General features: G+C 38.2%; 2 long non-coding RNA genes across 3 annotated transcripts; both read left to right on the top strand.

Moving 5' to 3' along the window:
- Positions 1–34: 34 nt before the first annotated feature.
- Positions 35–14,523, top strand: LOC140624115 (uncharacterized). 2 transcript variants are annotated; one of them, XR_012023639.1, is made up of 3 exons: positions 35–316; positions 583–682; positions 13,214–14,523. It is a non-coding gene; the product is annotated as an uncharacterized lncRNA (long non-coding RNA). The 2 variants fall into 2 exon arrangements; XR_012023640.1 differs by having other exon boundaries at positions 13,775–14,520.
- LOC140624119 (uncharacterized) lies at positions 9,785–11,912 on the top strand. Its single transcript, XR_012023644.1, has 2 exons — positions 9,785–9,844; positions 11,416–11,912. It is a non-coding gene; the product is annotated as an uncharacterized lncRNA (long non-coding RNA).
- Positions 14,524–16,306: the final 1,783 nt, after the last annotated feature.

The following is a 16,306-nucleotide window of genomic DNA, read 5'->3' as shown; positions in this document are numbered from 1 at the left end:
GGAATATGTAATAATCACACACACTTAACCATAACCCTAAGAGGGTTATATGCAGTCATTCCAAATATTGCCACTCTGAAATATCCACATTTAATGCAGCAACTGTTCAGCTGAATTTATTTCCTAAATGAGAAATTCTCTTTCATTGGTCTTGAGAGTGTTCAAAAAATTAACTCAAATTAACTATATGGAAGCATGATCTTGAATCAGACTGTGAATTGTTGCATGGCATGAGCTAAATTGGTACCTTAAAACAACCTCAACAGTATATTGCTAAAGAAGCAGCTTATATTGGGGTTGAAGAAAGAAAAATATGGTATGTTTCAGGTTTCTCATTGCTTTTGTGCATTTTCTTTTTCAAGTACTTAATTAGTTTGTTTTTATTTGACTCATCTAAATTGTGATGATAATATATATACTCTAAGAATAAATGTGTTCCCTGATTGTTCAGTAAAGCATCTAAATTGCAGGTAAGATGTGCCACAGTATTAACAAGAGGACATTACCAAAACACTGTGTTCAGAACTAATATGAGCCCCCGATGAGTGGCAGAAAAATCAAATGAACTGCATTTCTTTGTAGGACAGAGGATATTAAGACTCACCGGGAAGGAGATACAGAATGTGTTGTTACGGGCTATAGTATTTGAAGTTGGTATAGTGGATTAAAAGAGTGAATGTGGGTGAGTATAAAAAATAAGACATGGTCATGGGGAGGGAAGTTTTGAATTCTTACCAGGAGAACCTTGGAGAGTAGATTAGGAAAGAATTTAGATAGAAGACACCTTTTTTCTTCTTTTTTTTTAATAAATTAATTTTTTTATTGGTGTTCAATTTACCAACATACAGAATAACATCCAGTGCTCATGCCGTCAAGTGCCCCCCTCAGTGCCCGTCACCCAGTCACCTCCACCCCCTGCCCTCCTCCCCTTCCACCACCCCTCGTTCGTTTCCCAGAGTTAGGAGTCTTTATGTTCTGTCTCCCTTTCTGATATTTCCCACACATTTCTTCTCCCTTCCCTTTATTCCCTTTCACTATTGTTTATATTCCCCAAATGAATGAGAACATACACTGTTTGTCCTTCTCCGACTGACTTACTTCACTCAGCATAATACCCTCCAGTTCCATCCACGTTGAAGCAAATGGTGGGTATTTGTCGTTCCTAATGGCTGAGGAATATCCCATTGTATACATAGACCACAGCTTCTTTATCCATTCATCTTTCGATGGACACCGAGGCTCCTTCCACAGTTTGGCTATTGTGGACATTGCTGCTAGAAACATCGGGGTGCAGGTGTCCCGGCGTTTCATTGCATCTGAATCTTTGGGGTAAATCCCCAGCAGTGCAATGGCTGGGTCATAGGGCAGGTCTATTTTTAACTCTTTGAGGAACCTCCACACAGTGTTCCAGGGTGGCTGCACCAGTTCACATTCCCACCAACAGTGCAGGAGGGTTCCCCTTTCTCCGCATCCTCTCCAACATTTGTTGTTTCTTGCCTTGTTAATTTTCTCCATTCTCACTGGTGAAGACACCCTTTTTCTGTTTCCTCATTTGTAAATTACCAGGCACATTTTTGTAGAAAAGATATTTCAACTTTTGTGGTGGTGATGTGGTCCTTATTCACATTCTTATTCCTCCTCCTCCCCTCCCCACTCCAAAATAGCCAATAGCATTGATTCTCTGTTTAGGAGATCATTGTTACTGGGGAACTGATTGTGTCATTGAACAAGGAGGTAATAATTACTGTGACCACATGAAATCTGAAGACAATCTATTTCTCTGCAAAACGACATTCTTGTAGGCTCTTTCTGGGTAATATTTGAAAGCACATAGCATTTTAAAAACTACAGTTATTCTTTGAAGCAAGGATTCTTAATCTGGCAGGTAATGTAAATGAGTGAGACAGGCTGGGTGAGGATAATGGGGCTGTAGATGGCAGGAAATTGGAGAGGGTGTCCCTATTCAAAGGGGACACCACTCCAGTAGATTGCTGCCATGAAGGAATTAAATTCTAGTCTTGCTAGATCTTCCAGTTTTTAAAGGCAAAACAAGAATCTGGAACTTTACGTAAAAATCGCTTGGTTTTTAAAAGAAAATTCTCCAAAAAATGTAAAACATAATATCTCATCCAAAGGACACATTTCTGCACCCAGACTAGCTAGCTGACAGGCTGCTAGCTTGCAACCTCTGCTTTGAAGGCATATTTGTTTCAGATTTTTAAATATACTGGAAAGAGATCAAGGTCTCTTTATCTTCAATTCAAAAAGTAGTTATTAAGTGTAAAATTTAGGCATGATGATGTCCTGTCTTAAAGTTCTCCAGGTATTGTGAAGTTCACAAAAAAAATGGACCACAGGCTTTGAAGAATTTCTGAGGAGAAGTGAGCCATACATATCAAACTAAAAACATAAAATCGATACGCTGAGTGAAGTAGGTCAATCGGAGGACAATCACCATATGGTTTCACTCATACGTGGAATATAATAAATAGTGAAAGGGATTATAGGGGAAAGGAAAGACAATGAGTGGGAAATATCAGGGAGGGAGACAGAACATGAGAGACTCCTAACTCTGGGAAACAAACAAGGGGTGGTGGAAGGGGAGGTGGGCGGGGGGTTGGGGTGACTGGGTGACGGGCACTGGTGGGGGCACTTGACAGGATGAGCACGGGGTGTTATGCTATATGTTGGCAAATCCAACTCCAATAAAAACTATACAAAAAATAAATAAAATACATAAAATTGATCACCAGTGCTCATGTTACCTACTTCACTAAGTATTTTTAAAAATTTTTCAGTAGTAAATTAATCTGTTTAAAATATACTCTTAAAAAATCTGCTCTTAATGTTTATCTTATATCCTATCATATGAAAGCAAATGGCTACTTCTATATGATGATAAAATTTCCTGATTCTGGGAATTTTACTTTCTGAGGAATCAAGGTCAAAATACCATCCTATCTTCAAAGGAGCTTCACCTGATTATTTTGAAGTTCTTTTTTTTTTTTTTTTAATTTATTTGAGAGAGGGAGGGAGGGAGAGAGAATCTCTAAGCTGGCCCCTTGCTGAGTGCAGGTCCTGTGCAGACACACAGAGGTCTAAATAGACACACAGAATCCTAGGACCCCGGGGATCATGACAGGAGCTGAAACCAAGAGTCAGATGTGTAGCCAACTGTACCACCCAGGAACTCCTGATTATTTCAAAGTTCTAAATTCAGTATTCAGGGTTCCACATGTGCTAGATTTTTAGGAGATTTGAATAACTTCTAAGCATGAAGGGGAATTTCCTGCTGAATTGACATGACAGCAAAACAGTGAACTGTTCCCTTAGTAAGCAGACGAAAATTCATCTTCAACCTGTTGACTTGAAAATGAAACTCTGGGAAACAAACAAGGGGTGGTGGAAGGGGCCACCCTTAGTGGGTGGGCTATGGCAGTTGGGTAGTCTATTGGTAAGTCTTTCTTTTTTTCTTTTTAGAAGTCTTTCTTTTTATAGTTAAGTGGGGAAACAGCATTAAAGGGAATGAGCAATTGTCAGGTGGCACAGAGAGTTGGAAATGTTTGATGAACTGGGGAGGGCAACTCTAATTCTCCTTACCCCAGAATATAAAGTTGGAAGCATATATAGTTGTCCCTCCAGTACTATGTTCTTTCTTTAAAACCCATTGGATAGCACCTTAATAATTAATTGCTAAATATCTAGTATGTGTTTAGTGTTTTACAGGGTCTAGTCAAAGTATGATCTGTAGGAAGAGAGGACATGTACGTAGATAGCCAAAATGAGCTTTAGAAGAAGCATAAGACAAAGCAATGAAGAAAAATAAAAGGTGAAAGCAAGTTGGTAAAGCGCTAATGTGTTTCTCGGGATTTGGTGAGCTGTAGTCATGAGATGTGAGTGGAAGCTGGAATGTGCAAAGGTGGCTTTGCAGTGGATATGGAATTTGATGGGCTTGGAAGAATAGAAAGGGGAGAACATTTCAGGTGGACAAAGTACCCAAGGAGAAGTAGGAAAGGGGATGCTTATCCCATTTGCTGAAGCCTCCACTTTCAGTTTGGAAACTATTAGATTCATTGATGCTAACAAGGCTCAGGGGCCAGGTCAATATTCCTTCCCCACATATATTTAATAATTGCACTTCTCCTTGGACATGGCACTTCCTCTCCCCAAGTATCAGTGGCCAGGTCTCTAGGGACATATGTTTAGATTCAGGCCCCCTAACAGCTATGTACTTTGCCTATCCCCTAAAATTCTGCCTTCCATCCCTACCCAAGCCTGGAATGCTTTAGATAAGATAATAATAGTAGTAATCATGTCAAGAAACCAGCTCAGGTTTACAGTGTTGAGCAAACTTTTAAAAATACACTCCTGTCTTTCTCTCCCAAAACATTTCATTGTCAACAATCCAGTCTCAGAAATGATTATTTGGACAGGAAAAAAGAAAAATGATTGTATTGATCCTTACTTCATAGCATTTGGCTCTGGGTCTATATTCCAGAGACTAAAGGTAAAGATGTGTATTGAGAAGAGAAGACATGAAAGGTAATCCTTAAAAGGGAACCACTTTTTTTTTTTTTTGACATGATGAGAGGACAGAATGATGTGACTCTATAAAAGATCTCCTTTAGTTATTTTTGTTTCTGAGCAGATTTCTTTTTTTTTTTTTTTTTAAAATTTTTATTTATTTAGGATAGTCACAGAGAGAGAGAGAGAGGCAGAGACACAGGCAGAGGGAGAAGCAGGCTCCATGCACTGGGAGCCCGACGTGGGATTCGATCCCGGGTCTCCAGGATCACGCCCTGGGCCAAAGGCAGGCGCTAAACCGCTGCACCACCCAGGGATCCCTGTTTCTGAGCAGATTTAAATAATATCCAATATTATGTTTATCCCATGATGATCAACTTTTTTTATTGAAGTTCAATTTGCCAACATATGATATAACACCCAGTGCTCATCCCGTCAAGTGCCCCCCTCAGTGCCCGTCACCCAGTCACCCCAACCCCCGCCCACCCCTCCTTCCACTACCCCTTGTTCATTTCCCAGAGTCAGGAGTCTCTCATGGTTTGTCTCCCTCTCCAATTTTTCCTACTCAGTTCCCCTCCTTTCCCCTATAATCCCTTTCACTATTTCTAATATTCCACGTGAATATGAGTGAAACCATATGATGTTTGTCCTTCTCCGATCAACTTACTTCACTCAGCATGATACCCTCCAGTTCCATCCACGTTGAAGCAAATGGTGGGTATTTGTCCTTTCTAATGACATGATAACTTAAATAGACAGGAGTTCGCAGCAAGCACAATACACACAAACACGCACAAACATGTACGCACACATAACTAGGTTACGCGTTAGGTGCCTAGTCAATTTGCTACCAATGGGTACTTTCATTTAAGATGTACCTCCATTCCTTGCTCAGTGTCCTGGCAGCTGGGCTTCTAATTATTGGATTTCTGTCTGCTGCTTTGTTTTTATTTCATTTGACTAACTTTGTTATAAAGGGGTTTTATTTTCACTGCTTAAGGTATCAGTGTATTTTCTTTCTCTTTAGAAGAGTAGACATCAAGTATTAGTGGTAAATTTATGCATTATTAGCAACCCAGTGAATTTATTTTCAGCCTCTGAGATGTTCAGAGCTGTTTAAGATGCAGAAAAATGTTTATTTTTACTTGTGCGAATAAAAAAGTCACTCAGCACAACTTTTAAATAGTAGCTAAAACTTTAAGTTTTATGCCTTCAAGGCTGTAAATTTCAATTATTCCCTTTATCCATATGTACAAAGAGATGAGTTTTTAAAAGCGAAGTGGTGTAACTAAAAGCACCTGCCATAACAACAACAACAACAGCAAAAAACAACTCTGCTCCATATTCTTGTTTGAATGTGGTCTAAAGACAGTCATGCCTGAATCAGTAAAGAAAAAGAAGGCTATAAGGAGTATTCAAAAAGAGCCACATACCCTGTAGGCAAGTTTCTCCTGAGCCATAGTCATGTCAGCTCTAAAACAGAAAGCTCTAGCCTCACAGGACTGAGGGGATGACTTGTAGGGAAGCATTTAGTTTAAGGTCTAGCATTGGGCTCATTATCAGGGTTTTGAGTATATGGAAAATTCCTGATCCATGGAAAATCTTCATTAGAATTTCCAGGGTCCTACCAAGGAAATATTAACCATGAATTAACCCGAGCATAGATTAATTAAATTATAGAGTTTGAAGGGGCTTTTAATCTAACCCCCTTATCATATACTAAAGGAACAAGGATCTCTCAAGTTTTGTTGACCTGCTGAAGTCATTTAGTGGTTTATTTGGAAAGCCAGGAGTAGAATTCTCACCTCCTAACTCAACTCCCAGTTCAGGTAGGTTTTCTTTGATACAGCTAAGCCTTAGAAACCTCAGAGCACGGGCTATGGCAATGTAGCTTTGTTTGCTTTGATGTCCTGATACTTTTTTTGATCCATGTTGTACACTAGGGATTTTGTCATTATCGTTATTTTCTTTTTATGTTACTGTTGTTTGCTTTTGAACAATGAAGGTGGTGCCCGGGGCTTACTTGGAGAGTAAAAGTAGCCCTTCACACAGGGCTCCCAGGAATTTCCTCGGAGACCACAGTGAAAAAACCTGACCTTAAGAAAGTTTGTTAGATACGCGTGTTAAGCCCTTGGTAACATGGTGCACTCCAGAGTTCATCATATGCTCCGAGGGATACTGGCTCACTTGGCTCCTATACGCCTGTACTTGGTACTTGACTAATACCAGTGTAATCGTCTCCATATAAAGTACCCATCAAGCTGTGTTCTCTGTTACTAATTTGTACAGTGTTTATGTGCAGTACAGCCAATTTGGGAGCTATGGTTCTTTGTCGATATTTGAGTTACACATTGGATGCATAAGTTTTAAATTGGAATACTCTTATTTGTGATAGTTTGTTCAAGTTTGTCTTGCTCTGACCAGGAGAAACTTTACATGGGAAGTAGCACAGGATGGTTAAGGAGATAAAGTGGGGGAATGTGCTGCCCAAGCCAGAAGCTGAAAAGAAGGACAGGTTCACATAGGCAGACCCTAAACCAGCACTCACATCACCTGACTCCAAACTGGGAATTAAGCTCCCAGAGCCAATCACATAGCTCACCAGTTACACTGGACCCCTATTACAACACATTATATTCTTTGATGCCATCAGGATGAACTAAAAATTAACATTAGGAGGTCTTAAAGGATGAAAGAAGGCCCTGAAATCCATTTTCCTTGCCTTGGTGATGGTGGAAGGGTTCTGAACCAACTTGTAAAAATAGAACTTTCTTCATGGCAGCACCTGGTGGAGGGTATATTCGAGAGAGCTCTAGACCGGGAACAAAATATTGGGGCTTGTTTATTCTTAAATTTCTTAAATTCAGTTTCTGAGACTTGGTTCCTGAATCCTTAAAGTAAAATAAATTTTACTTCACAAGTTTATTATATAACAGTGCTTATAAAAACACTTTGGATATTTACCCAAAGAATATGAAAATGCTAAATCTAATAGATGAATGGATAAAGAAGATACACACACACAATGGAACATTACTCAGCCATGAAAAATAAAATCTTGGATTTACAACAACATGGCTGGATCTAGAGGATATAATGCTAAGTGAAATAAGTCAGAGAAAGACAAATTCCATATGATTTCACTCATGTGAAATTTAAGAAACAAAACAAATGAACAAAGAAAAAAAGAGACAAACCAGAAAACAGACTCTTAACTATAGTGAACAACTAATGGATACCAGAGGGGAGATTAATGGCAAGTAAGTGAAACAGGTGATGGGGATTAAGGAGGGCATTTGTTGTAATGAGCACTGTGTGATATATAGAGTTCTCAAACCAATGAACTGTACATCTGGAACTAATATAACACTGTGTGTTAACTATACTGGAATTAAAATTTAGAATTTTTTTTAAAATAAAGAACTTCCATATACCCTTCACTCATATTCCCCACTTGTTAAAATTTTATTGTATCTCTACTACAGAGAGTGAAGTAGCAGTTACCAGGGTTTGGGAGTTGATGAAATAGGGAGATGTTGGTCAAAGGATACAAACTTCCAGTTATAAGATTAATAAGTTCTAGGAATCTATTGTACAACATCGTGATTATAGTTAATAATTTTGTATTATATACTTAAAAGTATATAGGTATATATCACTTATAGGGCCAATTGCCCTCATTGTGCTAACATTCTAGCAAAGGGTTGAAGGTAGGAGAAGATGAGAAACATAATAAGAAGAATATTATACATCAGATACTGAAAAGTTTTATAGAAAAAAGTATTAGAGAAAAATGTTAGTATAGATACAAATTGTATGATAGGAAAAAAAGTGGAACAGAACAAGGAGAATAAAGAGAGTGAGGATTGGGAGAAAATTTTAAATAGGGTGATGAGAGGGGGCTTTTTTATGAAGCAGGTGACATTTGAGCAAAGAACTCAAGTTGATGAGGGCTTTTACCATTCTTCTACCTGGTGAAGAGCATTCTAGGCAGAAGGACTAGAGGGTTTATGGAGTGTTGGGTTATAAAAGATCTTCTAGGTGGTTTCAAAGAGGTAGGCCTTTATTTTGAGGGGAATTGGGGGGCTGTTGGAGGGTTTTGTGCACAGGAATGACATGATCTATTTTGCTTTCATAGTATCACTCTGAATGGTATCTTGAGAATTGATCTTTTGGTCATATTGTCTCTAGGGAGACAAGGATCTCAGCAGGAATTGCAGTTAAGAGGTAACTACAGGAATCTGGGAGCAAGATGATGGTAGCTCATCCCATGCTGTAGAGGTGGTTACACTCCTGAGTGTGGAACCTGTGGCAGCTCAGTTGATATACTGTTACTTTGGGGATGATTGCATCTTTATTTAGGGTTCACTTTTTCCTGGGACCAGGTTCAGGCAGCGAGGGTAGGCTTTTAAGGTATATTCTGAGATAAGAGAGATTGCAAGACATTTCTACTGGCAATTCTGTGGGTTTCCCTAATATATCTCTTTGGGTTTGAAACTCAAAAAAAGCTTTGTAATAGGGATCTTGCAATCAAATCCTTTTTTTCCAAACCGCATGATCTCCTTGAAGAAAATAATGAATTTTTAAAATTTATGGTAGAGTATGACCTCACTCAATGCAATATGACTCCCAGCTGTGAGACATTGCAGAGATTATTATTTTTTTTTTATGACTAGGGTTTGTGTCTGTGCCTTTTCACTTTCAGATTTTGTTGAGGAAAAGATAGTTATGTTGTTTTCAGTACATCAATAATCGGTATAAAATATAGTTATTTTAAAACTACTTTGAAATGGAAAAATCATAATTTCCAAGCCCTATGTCTTCCAGCAAAATGAGAGAGCTATGATTGTGAATCTACCTTTACCTTTTCAAATATATACATTTTAAAAATACTTAATCATATATTTTCTATATATTTATATTATATAAATTAGATATATGCTATATTTTTACCATGAGATAACTTAAACACTATTATAGTACTTTTTATAAATTTTACAAGTAACCTAATTTGTTAGTATTGTATAAATTTTGTCTTTCAGCTTTTAAAAAGCTGTGAGATTTTTGAAGTGTTTAAATTTATCATCTTCAAACTTTTCACTAAGAAAAAGAAATCAAACAACCAAAAAAGCAAACCAGCCTTTGATATTTTAAGACCTAGGACATAATTTTCCTCCTGTAAAACAGAAGTGTAAGAGGGCATTTATTCTCATCTCAAAGCAGACTAACCTCTTCAATTAAAAATCTTTATAATTTCTTAGGGAAAGATGTTGACAAGGTTTCATCAATTTAGCAAGAGCTATGAAAATAGGCATACCCGGTGAGTTTCCAAGAGTAAATATTCCATGTCCTTCTGAATCCCAATTTCTCTGCCCTCTTTCTCCTCAATTAAATCACCTTCTTGAGGTCTTCAAGCAAGCCTCTGCCAGGTAATCATGACGTTCAGAGCTGCATCTTCCCTACAGTTGGTATATACACATATGCCAAAGTCTCTCCAACTTCTCACTAGACATTTAATCTTAATTTACTTTTAGTCCCAATGGCTGACTCCTCAGTGTCTAGTTTATTGTTCTGCTCAGAGAAATAGATACATGGCAAAATAGGTCTCTAGATTCTTTGATTGGTTGCATTTTTTTTCAGTGCTGTTCACCATATGTTTCTGGCTCCTTTCATACCAAACTTGTGTTAGAATTGTAGATCCTTACCTCCTTAGAAGTTAGGTATGGGGGCCATGTGGTGGTTAATTTCATGTGTCCACTTAGTTAGGTCTTGTATTTAGCCAAGTGTTTGGCCAAACACTATTCTAGATATTTCTGGGAAGATATTTTTCAGATGAAATTACCATTTAAATCAGTAGACTTTGAGTAAAGTAGACTATCCTGCATAATGTGGTGGGACTTGTCCAAACAACTGAAGGTCTTAAGAGAAAAGACTGACTTCCCCGAGAAAGAGGGAATTATGCTAGCAGACTCGAGTTGCAACATCAAGTCTTTCTAGCCTGCCAGCCTACCTTGCAGATTTTGGACTTGCCAGTCTCCACAATGGTGTGAGCCAATTTCTTAAAATAAATCTTTCTCTACACACACATGCACACACCCAGCTGGTTCTGTTTTTTTAAGAACCCTGACTAATGCAGGGCACATGACTTGTTTTAACCAACGAAACACGAACAGAAGCTTTGACTGCCAGTGCATGATTTGCCACATTTGCTTTCATGCCTCAGAAAATGTGAAAATAGAGCGGAGCTCTAGCCAAACAATGATGGACATATAATTTGAGCAAGAATTAAACTTTTATTTTTGTAAAATATGAATCAAAGATTGTATGCTACTACAATATAACATATATTTTCCTGACTGGTACAATAGCCTCTAAGTTTACACTTCAAGGTCAGGCTTTTCTTCCCTTTCTAGATTTTACCATTTGCCCTAATACCATTTTTAATACCTTGGCAGTACAATAATTTAAATTGGGCTCTTACAAATATTCGAACCACTTACCCAATCGTTCAGTTAACTTTGAAGAAAACTTGAACTCAAGAATGTAAAGCTGTTTAATCCAACCTGCACAAATAAATGCTAATCTATCCTCACTTCCTTGGCTCAAAATACCAGTTGACCACTTTACTCATAGAGACTATGAACTTCTCTCTTGGGATATTATCATCATAAAGGGTCTGACACTTGAGAACCTGAAGACGGTACATTGAATGTTCTAATTGCAATGATCAAAAGATAGGCACTGTCATTCAAACAAATGTCTTTTCAACCCTTAGCAAAACTTTAAATAATTCTTTTTTCTATTAATAATGATGTATTAGTTTTTTATTGCTGCATAACAAATTACCGCAAACTTAAAGGCTTAGAACAACAGAAATTTCTTATTTCATAGGTTCACTGAGTCAGGCTTCTGGCATGTTTTAGCAGTGTCCTCTGCTCAAGATCTCACAAGTATGAAATGACTGTGTTGGCCTTCTGCATCCTCATCTGGAGGCTCAGCTTGGGAAAGATAGACTTCTGAGCTCCCTTGGTTTCTTGACAGAATTGATTTCCTTGCCGTTATGTGACTGAGGGCCTTGTTGTCTTACTGGCTCTCCAAGGACCACTTTCAGCTCCTGGAAGACAATCTCAGGTCTTTGTTGCAGGACCTCCTTCTTAGGTGTTCTCATACTTCCAATCTTTCTCCAGCCTGCTAGAAGGAGTCTTAAAATTGAAAGTAACCACAAAATGACTATTTCACCACCATTTGCTATATAGCATAATTTAGTCAAGGGACTGACTATCACATCATATTTATAAGCTCCATTCACACTTAAAGGCAGAGGATTATAAAAGGTGTAGACATCAAAGAATGAGTATTTGAGGCATCATTTTAAAATCTGCCTACCACATGGGATCAAAATTGTAGTGAATAAGTAGAGGAAGCTGGGGTAACAGATCAGGTGACAATCCTAGTTGAGCTATTAAGATCCTTTTTACTATATGAATGCACAAGATCTCAATACATAGACCTCCATGGATATCCAGGGATATCTCATTTGGGTATCCTTCCCACTCTGCTGCTCCTTATATCCAGAAACTCTCTTGTTGCCCTTTACTATTTATTCTTTTAATCCTTTCTAGCAGTGCCAGCTCAAGAGTTTCTACACAGAAAGAATGTAGAATTACAATAAGATTGGAGATATGTATTTATGGATGTATAAGGCTTGAAGCTTCATTATGAAAGGTTTTCTTACTTGAAGATTAAAACATTACATGCACAATCAAAAAGAAGTCAGCTGATGAATATTTCAGGGAATGAGTCAGATAACTGACAAATTCATATGTGTATTTTAGAATGATTTCTTTGGAGCCAGTGAAGAAGACACCTGGGGTATGGGTGTGTAAGAGGTGATGGTGCTGGGCGAAAAGATGACTTCTAAATGTTGCAATTGATAGGTGTTTGGCAAACATTTTCCATAAAAATGAGCAAATATTTTAGGTTTCGTAGTCTAGACAGTGTCTTTGTCACAAAGATTCAGCTCTGCTGTCGAAGTGTGAAAGCAGCATAAATCCCATGTAAACAAATGGGTGTGGCTTTCAGTGCAACTTTATTCACAGAATCAAGCAGCAGGCTGGATCTGAGCCACAGGTAGCCATTTGCTGACCCCTGTAAGAGACTGTAATGGCACTAAGGCACTGGTAGTGGGGCTAGACAGCAGATGAAGGGGATCGACTCAATTATATGTGTTTTTGAGCACCTGGTTCTCTTCTAGACACAAGAAATATGCACGAACAAGGGGGTAGTGGAACGGGAGGCGGGTGGGGGGATGGGGCGACCGGGTGACAGGCACTGAGGGGGGCAATTGACCGGATGAGCACTGGGTGTTATGCTATATGTTGGCAAATCGAACTCCAATAAAAAATATACAAAAAACCCATGTATGAACAAAATAGACAAAATCCCTTCCCAAACAGAGTTTCCATTTTAGGAAAATTAAAAACACAAACATTTTTACCATGAAGTTTGCCTGTTAGCAAGGAAAGAGAAACATCAGTTGGGGAGAGGGACAGTAGTAAATAGCTAATTCAATTCACAAAATGAATTGTGGCTGGTCAGGGATTGTGCAAAAACACAGTATTGATTAGAGAAAGCTTCCGCAGTTATATATGCATTATTTTTTTTTTTTTTGTCTACCAACATGTTACAGTGTGTTTTCCACTTGATGTAAAATCTATACAATAATCAGCATTCATTAGAAAATACTTCCACGTGAATGGTCTAGAGCTTCAGTCAGAGAATGAATTTTGCACAAAGATGAATAAAATAACTGTATACTGAATTGTATAAGAACCACTCAGCAAAGAATAATACAACAGATGCCCCTATCTGGCGATACTGAACATGCAGTCATTCCTCTGGGTCAAGTGGCAATTTGGCAATTCTCACTGGTACTATTGTTTGGAAGCCCAACCTCAAGGTCAGCACCTAAATTCCTACTCTCCCAATGAGCACTGAGATTCATTAAGAATGATTTATAGGCATGGATTCTCAGAAATAGTTGAAAATGAAAACGTTAAGAAAATACTGGAATTTCTGCCAGACAAGGAGAGGACAGGGAAACATGAGATTTTGAAGGACTAATATGAATATATCATTGGTATTATAAGCCAAGGAAACGTGGGACCTACTAATTATGCTTACAGGACAGAGTGGTAGTGTGTGATACTACCCTGCAGAGTCTTGACACTTCAACTTTTCCCTAACTCAGATTTTAAAACTATGAGTTGCCCCTGCTGGAGCTAACACTGTTAGACGCAGAGCAGCAAACAGAGATCCACACTGGCCAGTATCCCAGCTCCTCATAGGGTATCAGGTGTGAGGAGGAGAAGACCAACAGGCAACGTAACCAGCGGAATGAGTACTTCTCTCTGATGCCTGAATGGGGGAGCAGGAAGCAGCTAGCTGGAAAATGTTAGAAGCAGCTGTGTGCAGGCATTCGGACACATGTTCCCCTCAACTCCATGAAGAGTATTGGAAGAGGGGAAGTGGACAAGAGCACCAAAGAATCTCCCATGTAATTTGGTGTGACATCTTCAACAGTGGCTTTTGTACACAGAAAATATTATCCAGAAGCTGCTTTTTAAAAGACTGTTACTTATTTCACTAATATTTCAAGTAAATCTAGCCCCTTTTTATCCTTTGAAGTCCAAATTACTAATCTTATCATTTTACTTATTAATATGGTTATTAGTATAGTAAATTCTAACATTGCTTTTAAGGGAGATTTTACAATTTGGTTAATTAAATTCCCTTAAGGACTTAAACTGCATGTACACATTTAGTATATTTGGTTTTGTCTTTAAGTACTTTGTCTAACAAGCAAACCTTCCCAAGTGCCAAGACACATTTTGCAAATTGCATGAGTTAAATGTAGATGTATCTTAGTAATTGGATTATAACAATTTTAAATCTCTTAAATATTCTAATACTGTTTTCACACCTGGTCAAACACTCTTGTACTTCTCAACCTAAAACTCTAAGTCTAAATCAGGAACTCAATTGCATATTTAAATTGGAAGCATAACATTGATGTTTAGATCCTCTAATATTCTAAATTCTCTTTAAGATGATAAAATTAAAGATTATTCCCAAATATAACACAAAATATTAATATTACTAGTTTTGTTTTCACTTCCATTTCTGTTTTTTTAGTTCTTAAAATATGGTCCCAGAACCAGAAGCATCAGTATCACCTAGGAGCTTGTTGGAAATGTGAATTGTCAGGCACTACCCAAGACCTCCTGAATTTGAAATTGTCTTGAGACTCAGCAACTTGTGTTTTAATAAGAGCTGTCGGTCATTCTGATGCATGCTGAAGTCTGATAACTACAGCTATATTTAATTTTAAAGCCCATTGAGGGTAAGGTGTTCACCATACAAATTAAACTATTCCAAGAAAAATGTGCTACACTTATAGACTAGTTGGTGGTCTTCAAACATAGTGATTGCATAGCCCACATCTGCTGAACTCAAATCACACATTAGTTATTTATCAAATCTGATGTAAGTTTGTAATTCCCATCTAGTTTCACCACTTGATCAGATTTAAATCCTTTACTGCTTGATCTTGGTCTGGACTTTTGTCATGCATTTTTTTTTTTCACCTGTAGGGCTACAATTCTTATAGATGTTTAATGATGTCTACTTTGATTCTTAAGTGACATCCACTTTGATTCTGTCTGTCGCAAAAGTTTTTGTGTCTCTTGGGACTTAGGATCAAAATTATCTTAGTAATGGGAAGATTCAAGAGTAAGGCTTGTGAGTTGCTTTTATCTAAAAATTTCTGAAGCGGAACCATGCAAAGATATTTCAAACCACAAGAATGGAAAGAACAGTGGAGCCAGTGCTATAGCATCCAAAGACATTATTTATAGTAAAAAGATCATGGGAATGGTAGCCCCTAGAGTTATGTGACAAAGCAGCCTTGTGTCTGAGCAGGAGTGCACAGAGGACCCAAATTTCCATTGGCTCCTAGTAAGTACCCAGTGCACTGACAGGGAACCCACAGGCTTGCCAGGAAAAGGGTCACTAGGATAGGTGACCATGTTACAAGACACAGAGGGCTGTACCATGCGCTGTGGAGTTAGGAAGACAATGTAGCTCATCTCAGAAGAAATTCCAGGCCAGGGAGCTGATTTCAAGTTACCATTAGGGAGAGCTAGCAGAATAGGTTGGGGTAAGAGGGGGAGGGGCATGCACTGAAGACACCTGTGCAGAATTGTTCACAAGATGAGTTACATGGGGAGTAAATGGCCAGCATGTGAGCAAGCTAGAACAACATCAAGAAGCAAAAATAAACACGAGCTATGATCAGGAAAGAAGGAAGTGAAAGAACGTAGTAAGAATAGTTAGGTCTACTCTGTCCATAATAAATATTTCCTTATTATGACACTCAAAAGAATTGTGGCTCACTGGCTTGTTCTCATCACACGCTCTCCAGGGAATCCATCTGGTTGTGCTATGCCCACCCCATTTGGCCACAAAGCTCTGAGCCTACAGTTGGCCCTCCTATGCTAGGGACTAGCCTTTGTGAAAATGACACAGGCAAATTCTGGGGAAACTTATACTAACTAGTGAAGCCAATAAACTGCTTATTTCATTTATAAATCTAAATCAGTAGCCACAGATCATAAAATATTTGAGGAAAAACTAACAGTTTGAAATAGAATATAAAAAGGAGTTAAGCAACCACAATAAAAATGAAGATAACACAAAAGTTTAAAGATAATTATCAAAATAA

The sequence above is a fragment of the Canis lupus genome, chromosome 34 (assembly GCF_048164855.1).
Source record: "Canis lupus baileyi chromosome 34, mCanLup2.hap1, whole genome shotgun sequence".
NCBI classification, from domain to species: Eukaryota; Metazoa; Chordata; class Mammalia; order Carnivora; family Canidae; genus Canis; species Canis lupus.
Note: the sequence above shows the minus strand (reverse complement) of the source record. Positions and strands in the feature narration are given on the sequence as shown.